We start from the raw sequence: 17,360 nt of genomic DNA, 5'->3' as shown, positions 1-17,360 counted from the left end.
TGTACAGCAGAGACAGGAAGTAGCGGGGGGCAGCGTGAGCCTCCCACGCGTTACTCCTCGCCACTGAGAGTCCGCACTGTCTGGTGAAAAGATGCGACAGGCTGCCTCCTCGTGTACCGGAGGGGGACACGTGATGCAAGGCTTCTATCCTCACTACAGCCGACCAGTGGGAGGCATAGTAGCAACTAGCAACGTTCAAGACAGGGGAGGGGAGAATTGAAGGGGAGAATTGGCGATACAAAATTGGGATGGGAGAAAAATAGAAAAACAAGGAGAAAAAGTGGATAAAAAAAACAGAGTGACCCGTTCTAACCTGAAGCTGGCGATCTCGTTGTTCCTGGCGGCGTGGAAGCTCCTCTTGGTCAGGCCTTCGCCTCGCTCCGCACACAGCCAGGAGTCACACAGGAAGTGAGACACCTGTCGCGTCTGGAGGTCCTGCGCCGTCACCCGGTTCACGTACCTGACGACCACACGGCAAAACCACATCACATTATATATATATTGATGAAATATATTATCATAATATAAAATATATATTGTAATAAAACTGATTGATGGATCTTCAGAATTATTTTTTGAAGGTGACACCGGGGAGTTTGAGTTTGACTCCTACTGCAGTGTGTGTGTGTGTGTGTGTGTGTGTGTGTGTGTGTGTGTGTGTGTGTGTGTGTGTGTGTGTGTGTGTGTGTGTGTGTGTGTGTGTGTGTGTGTGTGTGTGTGTGTGTGTGTGTGTGTGTGTGTGTGTGTGTGTGTGTGTGTGTGTGTGTGTGTGTGTGTGTGTGTGTGTGTGTTGGTAGCCCGATTGAAATGTTCCAAGAGGCAGAGAGGGTTAGCCTTATTCTGCTTTCTTGACGAAAATATGCGACCCACTGATTAGATCCATATCGAGTTGATTTGAGTATATAGTCCGACAAACGGCACGATTGAAGCACAGAGCACAGATAGCGGAGAGTGAGAGGAGGATGTACGACTACACCCTAGGAGAGGGAGGGAGAATCACATTGTTGTGATTTAGCATCATATTGTTGTGATTTAGCATAATATTTGAGTGATTTAGCATCATATTGTTGTGATTTAGCATAATATTTGAGTGATTTTGCATCATATTGTTGTGATTTAGCATAATATTTGAGTGATTTAGCATCATATTGTTGTGATTTAGCATAATATTTGAGTGATTTAGCATCATATTGGGCCGACAGTGGCTTGGCAGTCGTCTGGTGGTAATCCAGAAGTTCCCGGTTCGATTCCCGCTCTACTCCCGGGCAGCGTGTTGAAGTGAATATTTTAGGCAACCAACTTGTGTTTAGCGTTTCTCTGATTGGCCACTACGCCCATGTGACCGCGGCAGCGCGAGAGAGCTGCAGCGCGGAAATAGGCTGTCTATTGCCATTCTCTGCAACAAACTCTAACCTTAACCAGCTCCGAAACAGCGCCTAAACTTAACCCTTCTAACCTTAACCAACTCCGAAACAATGCCTAACCTTAACCCTAACCTTAACCAACTCCGAAACAATGCCTAACCTTAACCCTAACCTTAACCAACTCCGAAACAATGCCTAAACTTAACCTTAACCTTAACCAACTCCGAAAGAATATTGCCATTCTCTAAGACAAACTCTAACCTTAACCAGCTCCGAAACAGCGCCTAAACTTAACCCTTCTAACCTTAACCAACTCCGAAACAATGCCTAACCTTAACCCTAACCTTAACCAACTCCGAAACAATGCTTAAACTTAACATGCCTAAACTTAACCGGCGAAAGAATGCACGTTAAAAAAAAAAAAAAAAAAAATTTAAGGGAATCAAACTTGTCATCAACTCTAGGATCCACAGCAAGGCAGCGCTACCAGTTGAGCTAGTTGTCGTTGTTAAAAGAGGGGGGATTACTGCTACATAATGCTGCCGCGACAGAGCTCCGCGGCAGAGCGGAGCTTGCTGCCGCGTCGCCGCGGGGGCGTGGCTAGACGCAAGTTGGGCGTGGCTAGACACAAGTTGGTTGCCTTTAATATTTAAGCGTCCCGATGAGCAGGAATGGCCGGCGCTATAGAAAACGAAGTTATTATTATTATTATTATTATTACCACGAGGGGTGCCCCCCGGAGTTGTCGTGCTGCAGTCTAATGCTCCGCAGTTCGCCCAGTGGGAAGGGCGTGGCGAGCAGGAACATATCAACAGCTTTTCTCTCAAACACTGGCTTGTCTGGATCCGTCAGGGTCTGGATCTCTGTCTCCCCCTCGGAGCCCGTCAGCTTCACTGTGACCTGCAGGGGGCAACAGCAGACGGGAGAGGTGCTGGATCTACGCATCGACACCGTGGCTCCAAACTGTACAGAACATGCTTGGCTAAAGCTATAGCTACGCAAATGACAGAAAACTCTGTCAGTATTTGGTAGGGCTGACCCCTATAGTCGACAAATCGGTCGAAATGAGCCGTAGTTGACTAGCCAACCTCTTAGTAAAAAAAATAAAAAAAATAAATAAAAAAAAGCATTATAATTTTTAAATTTTTTTATCATTCTTTCCAAAAGAAAAGAGGCCTAGAAGCGTGGCTAACGCTAATGGCACGCATACCAGAGGCTAACTGCCTACGAAAACAGGCACAGAGGCACTGAAAGAGGATTTCACCCATCTAATGAACACACTAGACTAGACAAATATCAAGATGTATCCATCAGTGGACCAATTGCATGCTTTTGCAGAGGACAAGAAGCCTTCAGTCGACTCCTTCAGACATTAAGCACCCCCCACAGCCCAAATGGAATGATACAAAATTAGTATTATAATTTTTTTTTTATATTAAAAATATTATACTTTTGTTTTTTTTTTGTTTTTTTTTAGTCGACCAATAGTCGACTAACGGCACATTTTGGCCAATCATAGTCGACCATCCAAATCCTTAGTCGGGGACAGCCCTAGTATTTGGACAGCACCACGCGAGGTAAAAGTGCAGGCTGTCAGGTTTGAGGACGTTTGCAGCCACGAGCGGTCAAAAATCAACCACCCGTTTTGTTTGTGGTTGCTCCGTTTCAGGGTGGCCAAAGATATTTGGATATATGATGCAAGTGCGGCACGGTGGTGTAGTGGTTAACACCGTCGCCTCACAGCTAGAAGGTCATGGGTTCGATTCCAGCCTGGGGACCGCGTTGCCAGGTACCCAGGTGGGGTATCTCCCGGGCCTTTCTGTGTGGAGTTTGCATGTTCTCCCCCTCTGTGCTCGCAAGGGTTTCCCCTCCCGATAAGATAATCCCAATGGAAAAACATGCAGAACAGATCACTAACGCTGACGCGTCCCTGACGAAGACGGACAGGAGCACTTGGATTGGTCCCCGGGCGTGGCCCCACGCCTTAGCCCATGTCTGCTCTTGGCTTCCCTTGGGGGGGGGGGGGGATGACGGGATGGGTCAAGTGCATGAGAGACATTTAATCGGCGACTCAGTGCATAAGCTGCCCTTATATATCTCCAGACTTCTGTCCTTTTATACTTGCTTTTTTTAATACCAGACGAGCAGCAAATGGGATGCTTTTAAATGTTCCTTTGATGCAGTCAGAGCTTGGTAAAGCTGCATTCTCCCACTATGCTCCCTTTTTATGGAATACGCTGCAAGTGAAACTTTGTCTAGAGGCACGTGGTTAAAAAGAAAACACTGACAGTCTGACCTCTGACCTCATAGTCATTGTGTCACTTCCTGTTTTAAAGTGATAAACGTATGGAGCCACCAAACAATGTTGCCGCTCAAAATCCACACGGAGTTCAGTCTATGTGCTTGTACACACACAGCATCTCTATGTGTCACTGACAAGGTTGCACGTATATCAATCAAAACGTCGTCTACTGAATGAATGAATGAAGGCCGTTACGTTGGCAGAGGTGCCCGCGTTTTTGCGATGGCCGGTCTGGACGCTCAGCAGGTAGTTGTACTGGGAACATGGATGGCTATCCTCCAGTAGGGTCATCTTTCTCTGGGAACACAGAGCAACAAGCACAGGGTTGGTTGTTTAAGAGATTTGGTCAAATAATAATAATAGTTTATTTATGATATAGCAGGTAAGACAAAGACAAAAAAACTATTTTTAATCTCTTTAGAGTTCATATTTTCGACTATATTCTTTTGTTCTTACATTCCTTTGGACATTTTCCTCCAACATGTTTCACCTTGGAAATAATAACATCCCAGTTGACATGGGGGGGGGGGTGGTGGTGTGTGTGTGTGTGTGTGTGTGTGTGTGTGTGTGTGTGTGTGTGTGTGTGTGTGTGGGGGTTCAGACATACACTAATTGCAATGTGCAGTGGTCTTTGAAGGTTAGATAAGCATTAGACCGGCCCGGCAGAGCCAGGACTCACCCGGGAGAGAGCCCTGCGGTCGGCGTGGCAGGCCCAGGCCAGAGTGACCAGGTAGAGGCCGAAGAGGGCGGACAGCAGCACGGCCACCACGTAGTTCTCCGACACGGTGGAGAAGTACTGGGCCGTGAGGGACGGGTCCACGTAGTTGGGCATCACGAAGAAGGAGCTGCCGAAGAGGGTGAGGTGGCCGCACAGGCACTGGGTACGCTCCGGGGTCGTCTGCTCGCCCACCTGGCACCAGCAACGCACACACGCCATGCATATTAATAATAATAATAATAATAATAATAATAATAATAATAATAATAATAATAATAATAATAATAATAATAATAATAATAATAATAATAATAATAATAATAATAATAATAATAATAATAATAATAATAATAATAATAATAATAATAATCTTTATTTATACCTTTGATACATAGAAGAATGCAGCTCAAAGTGCTTAACAGAGCAAAAAAATAAAAACACAAAATTTGACAATAAAGCAAAGAAAAGTAAAGAAAAGAAAAGCAGGAGTTTAAAACCACAAAAAAATTAAGAAATTGCAAAACATGATTAAGAAAATAGCTAAAAAGCATAAATGACAACAGGGATTTTAAAATCAGCTAAAAGCAAGAGTATAAAAATAGGTATTGAGCTGTGCTTCAAACAGGCTGCCTGTTTTATATGTAGTGCGTGGGAGATTATTCCAAGTCGTCGGCCCATAGAAACAAAAAGCTGCTTCGCCATATTTTTTATATTTCATTGTAGGCGGCGGGTAACGAAGGCTAGGGTAGGCTATGCCTACCCAAATGTTATGCTGGGAATTGTGAAAATGATATATAATATATGTGCGCAGCATTATACAGGGGGCGGCTACTATATTGTGTGTGTGTTGTCGCTGCAGCCCCCTGGTGACAATCTGGTGATTATGGGTGTAGGCTCAGGTTAAATAATGTAGCCAATCACATCCCGCCACAAAGCATAATACATTTTTTGTAAACATCTGCATTCCGAATTTCCGCCCCGCCAACCGCTTTGTAGCGAACACCAGTGTGCTATTTTGAGTCAAATTTCTAAAAGCAAAATGGATATACGGTCTTTTTCCAAGGCAACATATAAACAGAGTCATTCAGAAGCTGCCAGCAGCAGCACCAGATACCGCACACCTGCAGCCACAGCGAGGCCTGCCCGGGCTGCCCCTGGGCATAACTACGGATCACCTGAGGCTATTGTATGTTGCTTTATCTTGGCAAACAAGGGCTTGCTCTACGAGGGCATGATGAGAGTCGGACAGAGTTCATCAAATCGTGGAAACTTTTTAGAGCCATTGTACGTACATTGTTTTCAAAGCACGATGAGATCCAGAATACGAAAAACGTTTCCTTCATGCCTGTCGGCACCGCAACTTGTGAACGGTTTTTCTCAGCAATGAGGCGCATCTGAAACTGGCTAAGAACAACAATGCGCCGGGAGAGACAGTAAACTCTGAGTCTGCTTCACATTGAAAGTGATCTCACGGACAAACTTAAAGCAGAAAAGATCATTGATGCCAAAGACGAAACGTCGCATTTTGCTGCATTAAGGTAAGACAATGGTTAATCATATTGGATGCCTTAATTTGAACACTTAATTTGCACTATATATTAAATGAGTGGGGCTCGCTGTAGTAGCCTACACAGTACATTTCGCAGATTAAATTTTTACTCAAACCGAGTCCATTTGAGCCCAAGTGAGTCAAATCAAGTCAGTCAAGTCAAGAGTTTTATTTGTCACGGCTCATACGAGTATACAATGAAATGCGACTGGTCTTGCCCGCAACGATGTGCATAATGCAATAGTAATAACATATAATAGAATCCAATAGAACGACATTGTGCAATAAAACAAGTAAACTGAGTAGGGCATATCGGTATATGTACATAAGTTATTTATAGAGCATGGTAGGACCTGCTAGGTCCTGTGGTAGTGCAATACACTGTTAGCTACGGATGAGGTTGAGTTTGAGTACAATGTACTCAGTTTGAGGCTACGTTTAGACGGAGAGAGTCTGAACAGAAACCGCAAAAGTTGTCTTGCGGTCTCACTTTTAATTTTGCGTTTAGACTAGCGTTTTGGGATGGAATTCTCCGTGCAGACGAGGCTGTAACGACTCGAGACGACGGAGCCCCGCTGTCACACGATTGGCGCATATGTCACATGACGTGCTGTGAAGACCCGCCCTACTCTGCCTCTGATTGGGTGGGGAATGTGATTGGACCAAAGCAGAGTCACTCACAGACAGTGGGTCCAGTCACTAATAGTTGCGATAGCCGCGGGACAGATTCTTGTGTATTTAAAAGTACTGCCAATGTAGCCTTCAGGTGATCGCCATGGATAGAATCAGACATGCTTTGTTTACGCTTCTAGGCTACTGGCGCATGCCTGTGATGTAAGCAGTACGCGTGACGAGAGCCTTGACAACCCTTTCGTCATCGTTTTATGCGGTTTGACAGTTTAGATGATAGCGCAAAGGTTTATCGTTTCTAGGAATTCCACCCAGGAAGGGGGTCTCACTTTTTTGCGGTTTCACCCCGTAAAAACGCCGTTTCCGTATAAACGAAAGGCACATCCGAAAAAAACATAACATTATTAACATAACATTTAGCCGGCGCTTTTATCCAAAGCGGCTTACAAGTTCTGTACGACAACAAGTGAGATGCCAGCCAGGAGGGCCATGCGACAGGCTGTGACCAAACTGGCCACACACTGAAACCCCCTCCTTTCTACTACGACTTGCTTAACTCTTTCACTACGACACTACCAAAGGGTTCGTCTGTAGTGTGGTAGTGAAAGGGTTAACCTTCTGTAGTGTGGTAGTGAACGGGTTAACATGAGAACAGTATCCATTATCTTCTTTCTTTTGGTCTCTTTACCTTTTTCTCCCATCTCCCAATTTATCGCTATATCAAACTATAGGTGTAGTCAATATATAGTATGTAGTATGTAGTATGTAGTCTATATATCTATGGTTGGTTACCCATGTGCTTGCCCATCTATGACAAGTCAAAATGGCTACTGTGAATGTTGGGAAAGTTCACTTTCTACATGAACTAGTTCAGTTCACAGTTCAAATTTTTTTAAATGAACTAGTTCAGTTCATAGTTCATAATTCAAAATGTTGAACTAAAGTTCATGGTTTCAAAAATGAACTAATTTAGTTATTTTTAGTTCTTTTTTGAATTTTTTTTTTTATTATAGATGTTTCACGTACAGTTACTTACATTACAAAAACACACATTGGGACAAGGGGGGGGGGGGGTCCTCCAGTTCATCTCTATGCCATCATCCACACCATAAGCAAGCAAAAACAAAAAAAGAAAAACAAGCAAAAAGGAAAGCAGACCAAGACAGGCACTGTACATTATTGCACTTGCCTCGAGCCCATTCACATGTAGACATACATATATTTATTTTTTCTATCCTAGGTCTGTCCATACAATGGGGCATTGGGCCTTTAGAAGGATCCGATACATTTCAGCAGGAAAATAGTCTAATAGTGGGGCCCACACCTCCTGAAAGGAAGCGTTGTTGCCTCTATGCAGTGTCTTTCATGGGGTAGCAGCACACCGAAGATCTCTCTATACCACATTTGTAAAAATTGAGGCTTATCCTTAATCCAGTTTATCAGAATGCATTTCCGGGCTGAAAGTAGAAGTTTATCAAATAGTTTGAATTGTAAACTCTTTTAAATGCATACGACGACGTCTAGAGTCTGACTCTGACTGAGCGAGTGCTGCTGCTGCTGCAGCGCCTCTCGGCTTCTGCGCGCACCGCGCAGATTCTGCTGTAAGCCTGTTCCACTGCTTGTTGTGAGGAGGAGTCTGATCACGTAGCCAATAGCAGGGGGTGACAGGCACGTTGCCAGATCGGGTGGTTTTACGCATCATTTTTGTCCAGTTTACAGTGTGTTTTAACTGAGTTTTCGGCTGAAATGCATATGAAATATGGCACATCTTTGAACGCCGTTATAACAGAGTGCTGAGAATGAACGCACTTTTGAACTCCGTTACACAGGGCTGAGAATGAACTCGTTCTCAATTACGTTCATTTAGCGGATATACAGTACGTTCAGTTCAAGTTCGCCCAAAATACGAACGCGTTCATGAACGATCGTTCATTGAACGCGTTCAGGTACATCACTAGGGTACGTCAGGTGGACAACCTAGGAGTCCTACTAGGGGAAAGTCCAACATAGCAGACATGGGTGGTGGTCCTATCTGCACGGCTGTAGACTAGGCCAAGGATAGTTGTATATGTGTACAACATTTTGTGTCAATCAATTTATAATGTAAAAGTGGATTATAAAAGGTGGCTTTTAGAATCTTGACCATTTTGACCTTTGAGTATTACCGATTGGTGTGATATTTGTTGTGATGCATTGGCACACCGATATCTAGCATTGTGGCAATTTGCATGTCTCTATCATGATTCATGTACCATGTCATGGCAAACAACATTTTTAGAATGATCTTTTGGACAGACCGACCGACAGACCTAAAGGAACACGTCAACATTTGGGGAAATTAGCTTATCGTCTTCTCCAGAGAGAGACAAGAAGATAGATACCAGTTTCCTCTCTGTGTGCGTTCAGTAGAAAGCTATCTAGGCTGCACGTTAGCCTAGCTTAGCACAATGAATGGAAGCGGACAGCGACAGGTAGCCTCTGGGAGAGGTGTTAGTTGGACAATGCCTATACGCTACCCGTCACTGTCCGCTTCCATTCATTGTGCTAAGCTAGGCTAACATGCAGCCTAGATAGCTTTCTACTGAACGCACACAGAGAGAATAGAATAGAATAGAATAGATCTTTATTTGTCATTGTTGGTACAACGAAAAAAAATTAGGAACATCACCACTGGCATACAAACATAAGATATAGCATGTGCAAAATAATAATGTCAATAATAATAGTAATATAGTAATAAAGTATCAATGTCCCAATGTCCTCAATATATAACATACCATCATTGTCCCAAGTGCATTTAGTGCTAGTGCAAATAAATTAATAAATATAAATATTTCAGTGACAGTCCAGTGAGTTAATGGAGGAAACTGGCATCCATCTTCTCGTCTCTCTCTCTGGAGAATACCGTAAGCTTAATTTCCCCAAATGTTGGGCGTGTTCTTTTTAACAGGCGCTGCTTGGTTGTGGGCAGCAGGGGGCGCAGCAGAGTGAGTGGAGAGACGACTCACGGAGCAGCCGGCGACGCTCCAGGTCTCCAGCGCCCGGTCCCAGTACATGCACTTGCTGCCGTAGAGCGTGAAGCTCAGGTCCAGGCCAGGCCTCCAGGCGGTGTGGAGGACGCTGGTGCTCAGGTACCACACGCCCGGGGTCTGCTGCAGCATCTCCGGGGTCACCATCCAGCGGTAGCCCCCTGTCCCCAGATTGATTGATTGATTGATTGATTGATTGATTGATTGATTGATTGAAGTTTATTAACATAACAAACAAACATCAAGTACAGATATAGCCTTAAGCCGTTCAAATAATAAATGTATATATATATATAAAACAAATTTAAATAACAAAGAACAAACAAAAAAGTCAAACTAAATTTTCTTTTCTTTTTTTCTTTTTGTCATTTACATATTTGAAAAGGAGTGGGAAGAAGCATACACTTATTTAATCCCACCCCTATTTACTCATCAGGACATACTATATTATATGTACTAATTCATACATTACTAGACTTATATTGAAAACATTTACTTAGTTAACAAGTTAACTTAGACAACAGCAGAGGAATGTGTTGTTGAGTAGTACTACATGCCTTTGGAAAGATTCGGACGCCTTGAGAAAAGGTTTTGTGTGCCGTAACTAGGGTTGGGTACCGTTCACATTTGAACCGATACAGGTGGTACCTGTATATTACTGTGTGGTTTGTGCAGTCTTGGTACCTGTGTGGTACCTGTGTGGTTCTGGATGGTTCTTGCTACCTGTGTGGTTGAGGACGGTCCTGCTACTGTAGTGGGTCTCATTAGGAGGACACCGTGGCGACAGGAGCACCAGCAGAGACACGTTGTAACTGGGCTCCACGTGGAACAGGACCGTGGCGTTGGGGTCGGAGACGTTAAAGCTGCTCACGACTGGCCGACTGTCATTCACCTCGACTTTACTCGTAGAGAGCTGTGGAGCGCCTGAGCGCAGGAGGAAGATCTGGAGAGAACAGAGAGAGAGTTTAAACATCAGAGCTGTGGAGACCCTGAGCGCAGGAGGAAGATCTGGAGAGAACAGAGAGAGAGAGAGAGAGAGAGAGGGTGTAAACATCAGAGCTGTGGAGACCCTGAGCGCAGGAGGAAGATCTGGAGAGAACAGAGAGAGAGAGAGAGGGTGTAAACATCAGAGCTGTGGAGACCCTGAGCGCAGGAGGAAGATCTGGAGAGAACAGAGAGAGAGAGAGAGGGTGTAAACATCAGAGCTGTGGAGCGCCTGAGCGCAGGAGGAAGATCTGGAGAGAACAGAGAGAGAGAGAGAGGGTGTAAACATCAGAGCTGTGGAGACCCTGAGCGCAGGAGGAAGATCTGGAGAGAACAGAGAGAGAGAGAGAGGGTGTAAACATCAGAGCTGTGGAGACCCTCCTGAGCGCAGGAGGAAGATCTGGAGAGAACAGAGAGAGAGAGAGAGGATGTAAACATCAGAGCTGTGGAGCGCCTGAGCGCAGGAGGAAGATCTGGAGAGAACAGAGAGAGAGAGAGAGAGATAGTGTAAACATCAGAGCTGTGGAGACCCTGAGCGCAGGAGGAAGATCTGGAGAGAACAGAGAGAGAGAGAGAGAGGGTGTAAACATCAGAGCTGTGGAGACCCTGAGCGCAGGAGGAAGATCTGGAGAGAACAGAGAGAGAGAGAGAGAGAGAGTGTAAACATCAGAGCTGTGGAGACCCTGAGCGCAGGAGGAAGATCTGGAGAGAACAGAGAGAGAGAGTGTAAACATCAGGAGGAAACTGCAATAGGGAGGTGTAGTGGTTACTTCCTGGTCTATAGGGAGGTGTAGTGGTTACTTCCTGGTCTATAGGGAGGTGGTCTATAGGGAGGTGTAGTGGTTACTTCCTGGTCTATAGGGAGGTGTAGTGGTTACTTCCTGGTCTATAGGGAGGTGTAGTGGTTACTTCCTGGTCTATAGGGAGGTGTAGTGGTTACTTCCTGGTCTATAGGGAGGTGTGCGTGCTTACGAAACCAAGCCGCATTTCTCGGAGACGCTCACTGATTGGCACTGACTGACGCTCTCTGATAGGCCACTGACGCGTTTGCCCAATCCGTGACGAGCTGTGTCTTTGCCCATTTCCACGTCAAACAGCCTGCAAACTACCTGCCGTTCTATCGCCATGCTCTAAGACAAACTCTAACCTTAACCAACTTCGAAAGAGTGCCTAAGCTTAACCGTCGAAAGAACTTGCCGTCACGCTCTAAGACAAACTCTAACCTTAACCAACTTCGAAGAGTGCCTAAGCTTAACCAGTGTAGAAACAGGCGTCGGCCAATCAGAGAGCGTCTCCGAGAAATGCGGCCTGGTTTCGTAATCACGCGGGAGGTGTAGTGGTTACTTCCTGGTCTATAGGGAGGTGTAGTGGTTACTTCCTGGTCTATAGGGAGTTGTAGTGGTTACTTCCTGGTCTATAGGGAGGTGTAATGGTTACTTCCTGGTCTATAGGGAGGTGTAGTGGTTACTTCCTGGTCTATAGGGAGGTGTAGTGGTTACGTCATTGCTGTTTCCGGCCGGTCCACCTAGCAAAATTGCAACGTATTTCCCCCATTGCCCATTTCTAAATCGTCTCGTTTAAAACAAATAAAGCATTTGATTGATTGATTGAAAAGTTTATTAACAGATTGCAGAATGGGTACAACACAGTACAGCTCAATACATACAATTGTTAAGGGGATGCAGAGCAGAGAAAGACTTTCGTCTTGTTTATGTATTAACATTTGCGATGGTGTACCTTTCTGTGCATATTCATCCACAATCTAGTGCTCAACATGAACATATTCGCAATTAATCGTACAAAAAAAATCGCCGAATTTTATTTCAACCAAAAATGCTTAAACAATAATGTTAGTGATAGAAGGGAACTCATTTTGTGCAAAAAATGGAAAGCTTGCCAATGTTCATGAGGCAGAATTGTTACAATAGCCGATAATCCATTTCCCCAATGATAAATCCCTATACGGGTGGACCTCGCGGGCGCTCCCTATAGAGCCTTGGGATACATTTTAGATAAAAAAGGAAACAAGCTATGAAGAAATATATTAGAAATGAGAAGATATGGGCGGCTAGGTGGTGCAGTGGGCAAGGCGCTCACCACCAAAGCAGGAGACGCTGGGTTCGAGCCCAGCTCTCCGCATTGCTATCAGCTTGGCTGGTCGTTCATACTAATACAATTGGCAGTGTTAGGGGGTGGGAAGCTGATGGGTGGGGATTGGACGTTGTGGACAGCGACTCCTACAGGTCGGTTGGTGCGCCTGCGCAGCAGAATCAGGAAGCGACGGTGGCAGCGTGCCCTCCAAAAACGCAGACCCCCGATGCTGAGAGATCGCGCTGTGCAGGTGAAAAAGATGCGACGGCTGCTTCCTCGAGTACCGGAGGGGACACGTGATGTAAGGCTTCGTCCACATTGCAGCCGGCTTGTGGGAGGCGTGGCCTAACAACGTTCGAGACAGGGGAGGGTAGAATTGGACGATACGAAATTGGGATGGGAGAAAAATAGAAAATGGGAAAAAAAAGTAGATAAAAAAAGAAGATATTGGGCGCCCCCGTGGCCAGGGGCGTAGCTGGGGGGGGGGGTAGCTTAGGATGATTCCAAGGGCCCAGCACTGGGGGGGGGGGGGCCCAAAAAAAAAAAATCTTTTTTTACTAGACATCACTCAGGTGTATTATTGATGCTCTCATTGATACTATGTTTGTTTCTGAAGTGTGTGTGTGTGTGTGTGTGTGTGTGTGTGTGTGTGTGTGTGTGTGTGTGTGTGTGTGTGTGTGTGTGTGTGTGTGTGTGTGTGTGTGTGTGTGTGTGTGTGTGTGAGATATATAGAGAGAGAGGGGGGGCTTTGGTAGACTATTGCATTGGTCCATTCATTGAAGATGAACGCAATGCGACATCCTTTACTAGGCTCACCCACCAACAGTGCAGGTGCTGAACTGCTGATCCGAATGTAAAGGTAAAAACCATATTATGCGTTTTCATCAATAAAAAAACGGCCAAAAAAATTTCCGCTTACGCGCGCTCGCATTCACTGGGGGCCTACAAATACATTCTTTCATGGGGCCCAGAATTTGGAGCTACACCCCTGCCCGTGGCGCACCACATAGTGCCTCGCACACCTACGCGCCGTCCCGGGTTCGCCTCCCGCTCCCGGCGATATTTGTCGCATGTCTTCGATCCCCACATCTCCTCCCGTTCTCCCTCTCCTCTATCGGTCCTGCGTGACCAGAAAAGCTGTACAAATGCTAAAAATAATAAAAAATAAATAAATAAAAAAACGAGAAGATATTAGAATACTAGAATATTAGAATTTGGTTAGATTTTCTCAGAAAGACCCTATTTTCATGTAAATTGATTGATCAATTCGATATTGCTAAAGATTAAGATTCATACCAGCTCTCATCCGCTACATCCCTGACATCTGTCGGGCTCTGGAAGTTAAGAAGGTTGCTATATGCGTTGCTACAGGATCACTTACAGGGGTAACTAAGAAATAACTGCAAAATGTACAAAAACAGAGGAGGGAAGAGATTTTCTGTTGCAGGTTTTCACACAAGACCATATTTTAACCCAAGATTCCAACGGCCAAGGGCGGCTGGGTGGCGCAGCGGAAATTGCGCTCGTCACCAATGCAAGAGACACCGGGTTCGACTCCGGCTGTCGGCGTTGCCTCCGGCTTGGGCCAGTCGCCATACTAACTCAATTGGCAGAGTCAGCGGGAGGGAAGTCGATGGGTGGTAATCTGGACGTTGTGGACAGCGACTCCTACAGGTCGGTTGGGGGACGCCTGCACAGCAGAGACAGGAAATGGCGGGGGGTAGTGTGAGCCTCCCACACACGTTACACCTCGCCAATGAGAGTCCGCACTGGAAGGTGAAAAGATGTGACAGGTTGCCTCCTCGTGTACTGGAGGGGACGCGTGATGCAAGGCTTCTATCCTCCCTACAACCGGCCAGTGGGGGGCATATGCGAGCAACGTTCAAGACAGGGGAGGGGAGAATTGGCACAGCGGGTAATTGGGATGGGAGAAAGAATAGAAAAAGGAGAAAAAGTGGATACAAAAAAAAGAAAAGATTCCAACGGCCAGCACACGGTCAATGGGAGTGATCCTCTGCAAATGGCGACATGCCCCAATAGATTTGACGTCAGCTCAGATACCCCCCCTATCTGGGGCCTCGCCCCTCCAGTACCTCGATCATCTCTGTGAGGTCATGGAGGAGGATCTCCGAGGAGCTGTTGAAGAGCACCAGGCTGCAGACGGTTCCTGTGATGTTCTCCTCAAGCGGATGGGGATTATTTGAGAACGTAGCCATCTTAGAAGAACAAGAAAACCTCTCTTTCAATACAGTTAATGATGTTCTTATCAAAAAGACAAAGTAATATTGTTGCACAAGTCTCTCACCACACGCGCACCTGCTGACCAAATTTTTAGGTGAAGCACAAATTATTATATTATATTATATATTAAATAATATTTTTAAAACATCCCCCACTGTGTGTCAGTGGTCAGTGGACACAGATGAAAACATATTAACATTAGGTGACAGCGGACCTGACCAGATGAAAACATATTAGGTGACAGCGCACCTGACCAGATGAAAACATATTAGGTGACAGCGCACCTGACCAGATGAAATCATATTAGGTGACAGCGCACCTGACCAGATCAAAACATATTAGGTGACAGCGCACCTGATCAGATCAAAACATTTTAGGTGACAGCGCACCTGACCAGATCAAAACATATTAGGTGAAGGTGACAAGGAAGCCACAGACTCATACCCCCCCGACACTCAACTAACCGCCTCGGACAGTCCTTCATACCAGTGGCCATCAGGCTCCACAACAGTGGGCAGCGACTGCTGCCAGACATCGACCTAGAACTAATAGGAACCCAAGTAGGACAATAACACTACCTTATGCATACTGCACCTTATGTGGATACTGTGATACTGTGAATAATGAATTATGTATATTTCAGTTAGTTAGATAGTAAATTATATTGACCTATTTGTTTACACTGCTTGTGTTGTTTTCACTACCTGTACCCCCCCCCCCCTTCCCCCATGCTGCTATGATGCCTGAATTTCCCCAAGGGGATCAATAAAGGAATATCTTATCTTATCTTATCTTAAAAGGAAAGATGAAATTACCTACCTGGGTTCCATCCTATAGAGGCAAATCTTTCCTGTGACAAAATGGGATCCAATGTAATAAAACTAAGTCAACTAGATTCCTGTACCGGATCTCCTCTCTGGTAAACAAGAATACCTTGAAGACTCTAACAGGAGCACTCATTCAAGGGTACTACGACTATGCTTGCACCTCATGGTACCAAAGCACCTCAAAGGCACTAAAAACAAGATTACAAACATCACAAAACAAACTGGTCAGACTACTGCTTGACCTTACTCCTAAAACCCACCTCACCCCTGTCCACTTTGACAACCTAGGATGGCTTAGAGTAGACGACAGAGTACAGCAACTTGCAATGGGCCTGGTCTACAACAAGATACACTACACCACTAAGATACCCATGTGCATGTCGAAATACTTCCCAAAGGTCAGTGAATACCACGACCACAACACCAGAGGGAGTTCCACAAATCATGTTCAACCCAGATAAAATAATTTAAAAAGTAAAAAAAAAAAAAAAAAAAGATTTTAATAAAACTTTCGTCTTGTTTCCATCAGGGTCCCCCATTTTCAATTCATCATATGACACACATGACATACAGATAGACAGTACTGCTACATCTATACATTTATGACATACCAGATTTTCAAATACAGTACTGTTTGTGATACTAAAAAAATCCAGAAGAAGAGTGTATATACATTTGACATAGAAACTGTGCATTGGGGGAGGTTGGGTAGGTGGGGTGGGGCTGTACATTGGAGGTGGGGGGGGGGGGGGGTTGGGTAGGGGGGGGGGGGACAATGTACATTGGAATACTGACATACATTTGACATAGAGACTGTACATTGGAGGAGGTTGGGTAGGTGGGGTGGGGTTGGGTGGGGCTGTACATTGGAATACTGACAAAGCCATGCTTGGTCTTTATTGTTCAACTGGGTTAGGACATTTGTAGGGGCCAGTTTTGAATTGCAGTCTCCCGTAGGTGTTCTTTGAGAGTGTTTTTGAAGGTGGGTAGTGATTCACATTCCTTTACAGCTTTGGGTAGGGCGTTCCACATTGTTGTGGCATAATTGCGAAACGTGTTTAGTCCCTTGTTTGAGCCGAATCTGGGTTTTACATGATTTGTGGAGCTCCCTCTGGTGTTGTGATCGTGGTATTCACTGACCTTTGGGAAGTATTTTGACATGTACATGGGTACCTTGGTCGTGTAGTGTATCTTGTAGACCAGGCCCATTGCAAGTTGCTGTACTCTGTCGTCTACTCTAAGCCATCCTAGGTTGGCAAAGTGTGCAGGGGTGAGGTGGGTTCTAGGAGTCAGGTCAAGCAGTAGTCTGACTAGTTTGTTTTGAGATGTTTGTAATTTGGTTTTTAGTGCCTTTGAGGTGCTTTGGTACCATGAGGTGCAAGCATAGTCGTAGTACCCTTGAATGAGTGCTCCTGCCAGAGTCTTCAGGGTATTCTTGTTTACCAGGGAGGAGATCCGGTACAGGAATCGAGTTCGTTGATTGACTTTTTTTATTACATTGGATGCCATTTTGTCACAGGAAAGATTAGCCTCTAGGATGGAACCCAGGTAGGTAATTTCATCTTTCCTTGTGACAATATTGTCCCCCACTGTAACTGAGAAGCCGTCTGTTTTGCTGAGTTTGT

This window comes from Notolepis coatsorum (assembly GCF_963971535.1).
Source record: "Notolepis coatsorum genome assembly, chromosome: 2".
In the NCBI taxonomy this organism is placed as follows: Eukaryota; Metazoa; Chordata; class Actinopteri; order Aulopiformes; family Paralepididae; genus Notolepis; species Notolepis coatsorum.
Note: the sequence above shows the minus strand (reverse complement) of the source record.